This window comes from Nannospalax galili, unplaced genomic scaffold, assembly GCF_000622305.1.
Source record: "Nannospalax galili isolate Female #2095 unplaced genomic scaffold, S.galili_v1.0 scaffold458, whole genome shotgun sequence".
Lineage (NCBI taxonomy): Eukaryota > Metazoa > Chordata > Mammalia > Rodentia > Spalacidae > Nannospalax > Nannospalax galili.
The window spans coordinates 643,573-652,171 of record NW_008341263.1 but is presented as its reverse complement, the minus strand read 5'-3'; positions in this window follow the sequence as shown (position 1 = coordinate 652,171).

The window sequence follows — 8,599 nt, the reverse complement described above, 5'->3', positions numbered from 1 at the left end:
TGTGTGTCTGTGTTTGTGTGTGTATGCCTGTGTCTGTGTGTGTGTCTGTGTGTGTGTGTGTGTCTGTGTTTGTGTTTGTGTGTCTGTGTGTGTGTCTGTGTTTGTGTTTGTGTGTCTGTGTCTGTGTGTGTGTCTGTGTGTGTGTGTCTGTGTTTGTGTTTGTGTGTCTATGTCTGTCTGTGTGTCTGTGTGTGTGTGTCTGTGTTTGTGTGTGTGTCTGTGTTTGTGTGTGTATGCCTGTGTCTGTGTGTGTGTCTGTATTTGTGTTTGTGTGTGTGCGTGTGTGTGTGCAAGGCTTCAGAACTCTCAAAGTCCACCCTCAGTGGTGTGCTTCCTCCAGTAAAGCCAGACCTCCTAAAACCTCCAAAAACAGCACCACCAAGTAGGAACAAATTGTCCAAATACCTGGAGCCTCTGGGGGACATGTTCAGTCAAACCCACACACTATCCATCTATCTTTTCTCTCATTTACCCCAGATATTCATCTATCACTTCTCTATCTTATTAATCCAACCACCCATTTATCTGTCTAGTAAACTCTTAATGTATCTTTATCAATCTAAAAATATAAAATAATTTCTGGTGCCCTTATCTATCTCAATGTTTATTCTGTATCTCAATGTCTATTTATCTGTCATGTACCTCATAGATCTACCTATTATTTCTCTATCTAGTCTATCCAGCCATCCATTTATCTTTCTAAAAAGCAATTAATTAATCTGTCTGTATAACAAGTTATCTGTTTAAAACTATAGAAACTTTATCGGTGCATCTATCTCAATACCTATCTACCGTGTATCTATTTCAATGTCTATCACTGGTCTTTCGTCTTCTGATAATCTACTGATATTCATCTACAATTTATCTTATCCATCTAGCCTCTCTATAACAGACTATCAACCTACCTTTCTCGATAAAGTTATCTAAAACCTTTATGAAGCTATTTATCTTTTTCCATTTATATTTGTCATCTAGCTCAATGTCTGCTAATCTGTCATTTATCAAAGTATGTATTATCTGCTTATGTACCTACATATGACATATCTGACACTACCCCTCCATAGGTTTTGGTGCCCAGGAAATGGTTTCATTATGTTGTTTGTTAATTATCTTAAGTGACTTAACCAACATCTTCCCATAAACAATACCCACAAACATGGTTCAAATCTCAAAGTTGCGAAAGATAATAATACAAGATGTAAATGCCCATGTCCCTTCTCTAAAACTTCCGTATGCCACTCCATTTCACTCTCACAAATAATCATGCTGCTTTATCTGTGGAAAATTTGCATTGGCGTCACTGCCCTCTATTCAACTCAAATAACCAGGGCTCATGAGTTGGCTCTTTCCAGCCAGAAGGGAGTTACCATTTGTGTTTAATTCTGGCACACTTTGAGGACAGACCCTCTCTGGATCATGATCTTCTTCCTTGAATATTACAAACAGAAATGTCTTGAGCAAGCAAGAAAGAAAAACAAACAAAAAAGAGACATCTTATATACATAAGAATCCAGGAGGCCGCACTGTAATCCATCACCATGAGCAGGAAAATGTCCTGTAGTGTGACAGTGTGAGGATGAAGTATTATCGCTGTGCTCTCCCAGGGCACTCCAAAGATCGTAAAACAAGGGCAAAGTCAGGGAATTCACTTAGCCAATGCACCATGAGGGCATTAGTTCTACAAAGATGCATGTTTGGGCTGTTTGTGGATGATGGTGGTAGAAGGGGCATCAAGAAATAACCCTGAGGGCTGCAAACATAGCTTAATTTGCTGCTCTTGCAGACGACCTGGACTCACTTCCCAGCATCCACATCTGGAAACTCACAGCCACCTGTCACTGCAGCTCCATGAGATATGGTGCCCTCTTCGGGCCTCCACAAGTACTGCACTCTTATGCACATATACACACATAATTAAAAAATTTAAAAAATCAAAAATTAAATAAATCTTTACAGAAAAAAAATGAGGTCTTCTGAGATGGCTCACTGGTTAAGAGCACTTGCTGTTAATGCAGTGGACCCAGGTTCAATTCCCAGCACCGCCATCAGAGACTTCCAAACACTTGTAACTCCAGTTCCAGGAAATCCAAAGTCCTCTTGTGGCCTCTGAAAGCACTTTCATGCGTGTAGTGTACATCCACACACTCAGCCCCCACCCCTACATATCATAAAAAATAATAAGGTTTGATGGTAAAGAAGTAGGCAGGTGTTTGCAGAGAGACAGGAAGAGTCCCAGACAAGCCCAAGGTCTTTATGATTTATTCCAGTAGAATAATTGTGGCGAGAAAGCCATCCAGGAGAGAGGTGAAGCGTATAGGCTAGAGGGACAGAATAAGCCACGACTTTCTAAATTTAGCTGTGAAAGTAAAAAGAAATAAGCAGGGGAAAGAGTGATTTCTCCCTAAGGGACTGCTGTGTGATGAGTACATTGGCTGATGCAACACAGAGGCTACGGCATTCAGACCCTAGTGTAGGCTTTACCGTGAAGATGGTTTGTTTCCAACATCTGCCGTCAGGAAGAGCTACAGCAGTTACCCACAATTATACAGGAAAGCTGGCTACATGTGGTTCCCCGAAGGCCTTAAGAATAAAGACTTCAGGCTGGATACATCAACAGTGTCTCTGGTTGTTTTTGTTTGTTGCAAATCTTTTCTTTTGTTTCGTTTTCAACATCTGTAGCACCATGGACTTTTTTTTTTTTTTATGGTTGTTCTCTTTTTCCTTGACATTTTACCATTTTACCTCTATGTTTGGGTTTCTAAAATTCTTTCATAGGACTTATCAAAAATTCTATTTCCTGAATTGATTTTGTTTTATGTGTATGAGTGTTATGTCTGTATGCCGTATATGTGCACCTGTGTCATGCACTGCCTGCACAGGACAGAAGAGGGCATCGGATCCCCTGGAACTGGAGCTATGGATGGTTGTTAGTCACTGTGTGGCTGCTGGGATTTGAACCTGGGTCTTCTCCAAGAACAGCCAGTGCTCTTAACCTCTGAGGCATACTTAGAGCACCCTATCTCCTGAAAATTTACCTTTTGATGATTACAATACATTCACACAAACATTCCTAAGAGAACCACCATCTACCAGACCTTTATTGTCCTGTGATCTAAAACGTGAGTATGAACTTCAGCTATAATGACTTCACGGGGAAAGCACATCTACTTCAGTGAACCAAATTAATTAACAGATGAATATCAGAATATATCTATGTGTCCACAGATGTACTGCCTGCGTCTCAACCACCTAGTCACGGGAGAATAGTAACACACCTGCTGGGCTTAGAATAGTAATAGGTGCTTGCTCTACTTGTCCAAATTTTCCTTAGCACGTTCAGATCATTCTAATTGCTAATTCATAATGTCGTTTAGAAAAAGCTGCGTTGTTTTTTCAAATATCATTCAACGAAACTGAAAAGAGACTTCTTACCACCAAAAAAGGGCATCTGTTTGTACAACAGTGACTCCTGAAACTCACAATTTTGAAGCAAGATTATATGATTTGCAATAGCAAACAATAAACGATTTGAATGTCTGCAAGCCTCTGACATTTTTGTACACTGTTCCTAGCTAGGAAAATCCTTTCTTTTTCTTATCCAGTATTTAATTAATATTTAAGCATTAAGTGGCACAATTAGATTCCTAGGAGAGGAAGAGCACATAGAAACAGGGACGTGAATATCTACTCATAAAATTACAAAAGTACATTGCAAAATAAAGTGTAAAATTTTGTCATCTCCAAGAGTATTTTTTTCATTTAAAATATAATTTTTTAACCAATTGTTTTTCTCGGTTCACTGTACTGTTTAAATTTTTCCCCAATATGTTTGCTGAGAAGTTGTGCTGCAGATCCCTGAATGATGTCATATCCAGAGATCACAGGAGTATGTAGCCATAGCAACAGGCTGTGCAGCTAATGGCTCTGATTTTCTTCTACAGGGTCATGAGTCCTTCAGACTGGACCTTTTCCAGCTTAAGCAAATGGGGACTTCTCTACCTTTAAGAATTACGCATACTGAGTATTTTACAAGCTGTAATTACACATATTAAATATGTGAGACTACACAGGACAGGGTAGATAAAACATTGATTCCGCTCTGCAATGTCAAAATGTCACAATGTCAAATTGTATGTTTGAAAAGAAATCCTAGGACCCGCAACTACTTCACAGTGGAGGAATGAGAATCGGACTTACCTTACAACTTGAAGGCGTTGTATATGTTTATTAGCTTAGGAATTTGCATCCCACGGGGGAAAAGAGCTTTGTTTTGCAAAGGTGACATTTTACTAGATGATGTCTAAATCAACATGAATTCTCAATTAGTGAGATCAGCAATAATTTTATCGGGGGAGAGGAAAATATCACCAAACGTAGCTCAGTCTGATATTTATAGAACTGGCTTTCTCATCGGGAGAGCAAAACTTCCTTCTTCATCGGACACACCACCCTTTTGACTCAGACCAGCATGAAAAGGAAAAGTCCCAAGAGTCTGATGTAAACTCTTGGGGCATAGAGTCTGGTGTCCAGCTGAAAATGCCACAGGTAACACAGAATTCTAACAGCAGCAGTCTCTAATCTCGGTGGGAATACAAGTCCTTCCGCAAGAGTTCCAAACTGACCTCTGCATTCAGTGATACTTGATTTTGGAAATCCCTTTACATTTGAACCCAGACTAAGTTATTTTTGCATCCCCCCTTTTTCGGATTTGGTAACTTGACTGTGTGTGTGTGTGTGTGTGTGCGATGCATGTGTAAATGTGTGGGTACACCCACATATGTAAAGAGGTCAGAGAAAGAGCTTAGGTGTCCTGTATTGCTTCACAGTTTGGGACAGGGTCTTCTGCAAATTGGAGCCTGTCGTTTCTAAACTTGGAGCTCAGCTGAGGCCAGCAAGCCCCAGAAATCCTTCCGACTCCACACCTCACATTGCTGTGATTACAGGTGGGCACATGGCCATGCCTGCATTTTTACCTGGGTGCTGAGATCTGAACTCAAGCCCTCAGGCATGCACAGAACGTGCTCTTACCCACAGAGCCACCTCTCTACCCCTGATCATTTGCTATTTATTTATTTATTTATTTATTTATTTATTTATTTATTATTTATTTATTTACTTATTTATTTATTCATTTTGTCTTTCTGAGACAGGGTCTCCCTGTAGCTCCAGCTACCTGGAACTCACTCTGTAAGTCCAGGCTGGCCTCGTCATTTGCTATTTTTAAAGAATCAGGACTCAGGGGCTAGACAGATGGCTCAGTGGTTAAGACCACTTGCTGCTCTTTCCCAGAACCAGAGTCCAGTTCCTAGCACGTATACCGCATTGCTCATAGATACCTTTGACTCCAGCTCCAGGGGACCTGATGCTCTCTTCTGACTTCCATGGACACGCACACTCACATGCACAAGCACAAGCACACACACAAATATCTCTTTTTGAAAAAACAAATCAGCACTGAATTGTCTCTTGCTTGCTCATCGCTCTATAAGCACTACAAGGATACTTCCTCGTTCTTCATTCCTGGGTCTTCTTAGAGTAAAACCACAAGAAATTCCATCCCACCTCTTTGCAGAATAGCCATGTTGAGCCTGCGTTATGTCCCTCTGTACATAGCATTGAGAATTTTGCAGCTGCTGAAGATAAAGGCCCAATATTTCCTACAGCCCCTGTGTGGAAAGCTCGGAGCCCCAGTGTCTTTTAACATTTCCATTTACACCGTGTGCCGCGTTCCAGCACACTCTGACCCCTTAGCAATGGTTCTCGGGACTGCAGTCAAGTCTGACTGCCGTCACTGTTCATTGTCGGAGCTTTTGGGAAACGCGTTTTGTCTGACTGTCGCAAACACACTGCACCGAAACTGTTCTCTTTTTATACATCTTATAACTGAGTCTTCAAAGTTAGATAAGTGAAGAACGTCTCCTGTGGGAAAACTGGATCTGTCTCAGTTCATGGCCTCGGAGCTCCTGCACGACTAGGATTGTGTGCTTTAGTTGTCCTTTTATCTTTTTTAAAATTTTGATTTAGTTTTTTATTTTATGTGTATGAGTGTATTGTTGTTTGCGTGTTGTGCAGTGCCTGTGGAGGACAGATGAGGGCACCGGATCCCCTGGAGCGTATGGATGGTTGTTACCTGACATTGGGTACTGGGATTCAAACCTGGGTCCTCTGCAAGATTAGCCGGTGCTCTTAACCACTGAGCTATCTCTCAAGCCCCACAGTTGTCTTTCTTGCATGAAACGTTGGGTTTGATCCCCAGCACTTCCTAAACCGGTTATCTCCACTTCTCTCCCTGTTGTGATAAAAGACCCTGACCAATGCAACTTAAGGGGGAATGTGTTTATTCTGGCCCACAGCTCAAGGCACAGTCCATGCTGGCAGGGACGTCAGGCAGGAGGAGCTTGAAGCAGCTGTGCACAGCACATCCACAGCGGTTTTCAGCTCACTTTTCTCCTCTTTATACAGTCCAGGATCCCAGCCCAGAAAACGATCCCGCCTGTGGTGATTTGAATGACAATGTCCCGTGTATTTGGACACTTGGTCCCCAGTTTGTGGCACTGTTTGGGGAGTGTCACCGAACCCTTAGGAGGTGTGGCCATGCTGCGGTTAGCACATCACTGAGGGTGGACTTTGAGAGTTCAAACCCATGCTCACTTCCAGGCTGGCTTGCTCTGCTTGTCGCACCTGCCTGGAGATGGAAGCACTCCCCTTTCTGTTTGAGCTATCTCCTGGGTCGTGCCTCCCCCACCATTACGAACACCTACCCCTCTAGAACTGTAAGCCAAATAAAATCTTCCAACTATAAGTTGACTTGGCCGTGGTATTTTATCACAGCAACAGAAAAGTAGCTAATACACCTTTCAAAATTAAAATGGATCTTCCAACATCAGTTAACCTATTTACCATTATTCCTCCCAGGCCTCCTCCCAGGCTAGCTGTAATCTAGATAATCCCTTATAGGTGTGTCTGGGGCCTGTCTTCTAGGTGGTATTAGAGCCTGTCAAGATGACAATTCACAGTAACCATCTCCCTGGGAAAGCTGGAACAGAACTTCAATCCAAGAACTCAGGAGGGAGACACAGGAGAATCCAGAGTTGCAGGCAATCCTTGGCAAAATACCAAGTTTGAGGCCAGCCTGGGCTACATGAGACTATGCCTAAAAAAAAAAAAAGAAAGAAAGAAAGAAAAAAGAAAAATATTTAGATCTTATGCTGCATACCTAAATCTTACCATGATCGTAAGTAAAATGTATCTCTACGCTTAAAAAGTGGAAAATGATTTTCCTTGGTTGAGGAAAAGTCTGTAATTACATTCTTTCTGTTTACTTGTTTTAGTTTTTATTTTGAGACAGGGTCTCACTCTCTAGCTCCATCTAAACTGAAAAAAACAATATAAACCAGGCAGGTTTTAAACTTCCAGAGATCGGCCTGCCTCTGCCTCCACAGTGTTGGGACTAAGGGTGTGAGGCACCACACCCAGCCTGCACCTAAGTTCCCGACCGAACTCCCACGTGTAAGGCTCAAAGGACTTTTGATGAAAGAAATGTGGAATCTTCTAGAAAATTTCCTTGTTCCTGATTTCTTCTTCCAATGAGTTTTGACTGGGCTTTTTACAATGGTGTTATGGTAGTTTTAATGTATGAGATACTAACTTGGATGCTCTGAAAGAAAAAAGAAGCAACGATTTAGTGATAAAATAAATAAAAACATCTTGGAGTCAATGAAGTTTAACAGGTTGCTATTTTCCTGTTATTTGTTTTGTGGGCGTGTTTGTTTCTGAAAACGTGACTTCCTCTAGTATTTGACATACTTAGCTCAGTCCCTGAGTATGAAATCGTAGCTAGACCTTCACAGTCGTTCATCTACACACTCTATACAAAACATCCACGTAGTCTGACAGCAGAGTTCGAAGGAACTGCTATGTTAAGACCAGGACGCACTGATCAATTGTGTAAAGAAGCTTTACTGCGTCAGGACATGTGGGGAGAGCCAAAAAACATGGCTGCCAGGTCTAGTTTCTCTGGGTTTTTAGCCATCCATGTAATTCTTTTTGAAAATATTTTTATTACATTTATTTTTCTCTTTGTGTGTGGGGGGGGTGCATATGCCACAGCATATGGAGGTCAGAGGACAACGTCCAGTAGTCAACTCTCCCTTTCCACTGCCTGGGTCCCAGAGAGCGAACGTAGGCTTGGCCCCAGGCCCCTCTACCTGTGGAACCATCTCATTAGACGTACCTGAGCAAGGCCAGCATATGGAGGTCAGAGGACAACGTCCAGTAGTCAACTCTCCCTTTCCACCGCCTGGGTCCCAGAGAGCGAATGTAGCTTGGCCCCAGGCCCCTCTACCTGTGGAACCATCTCATTAGACGTAGCTGAGCAAGGGTCAGATCCCCTGCTTTGAACTGAATACAAGATTGGACTATAGGAGCATTTTGTAACACTGTTCTCCAATTGTGGGCAGATTCTTGCGCGAGTTGGACCTTCGAGATATTTCTTAGCCCAGGCTGGGATACATGAGATGACAGGAAATTAAGAAAAACTTGGGTTAGGGCGATGGTTCGGTGGACAAGCACTTGCTTTGCATGTGTGAGGTCCTGAGTT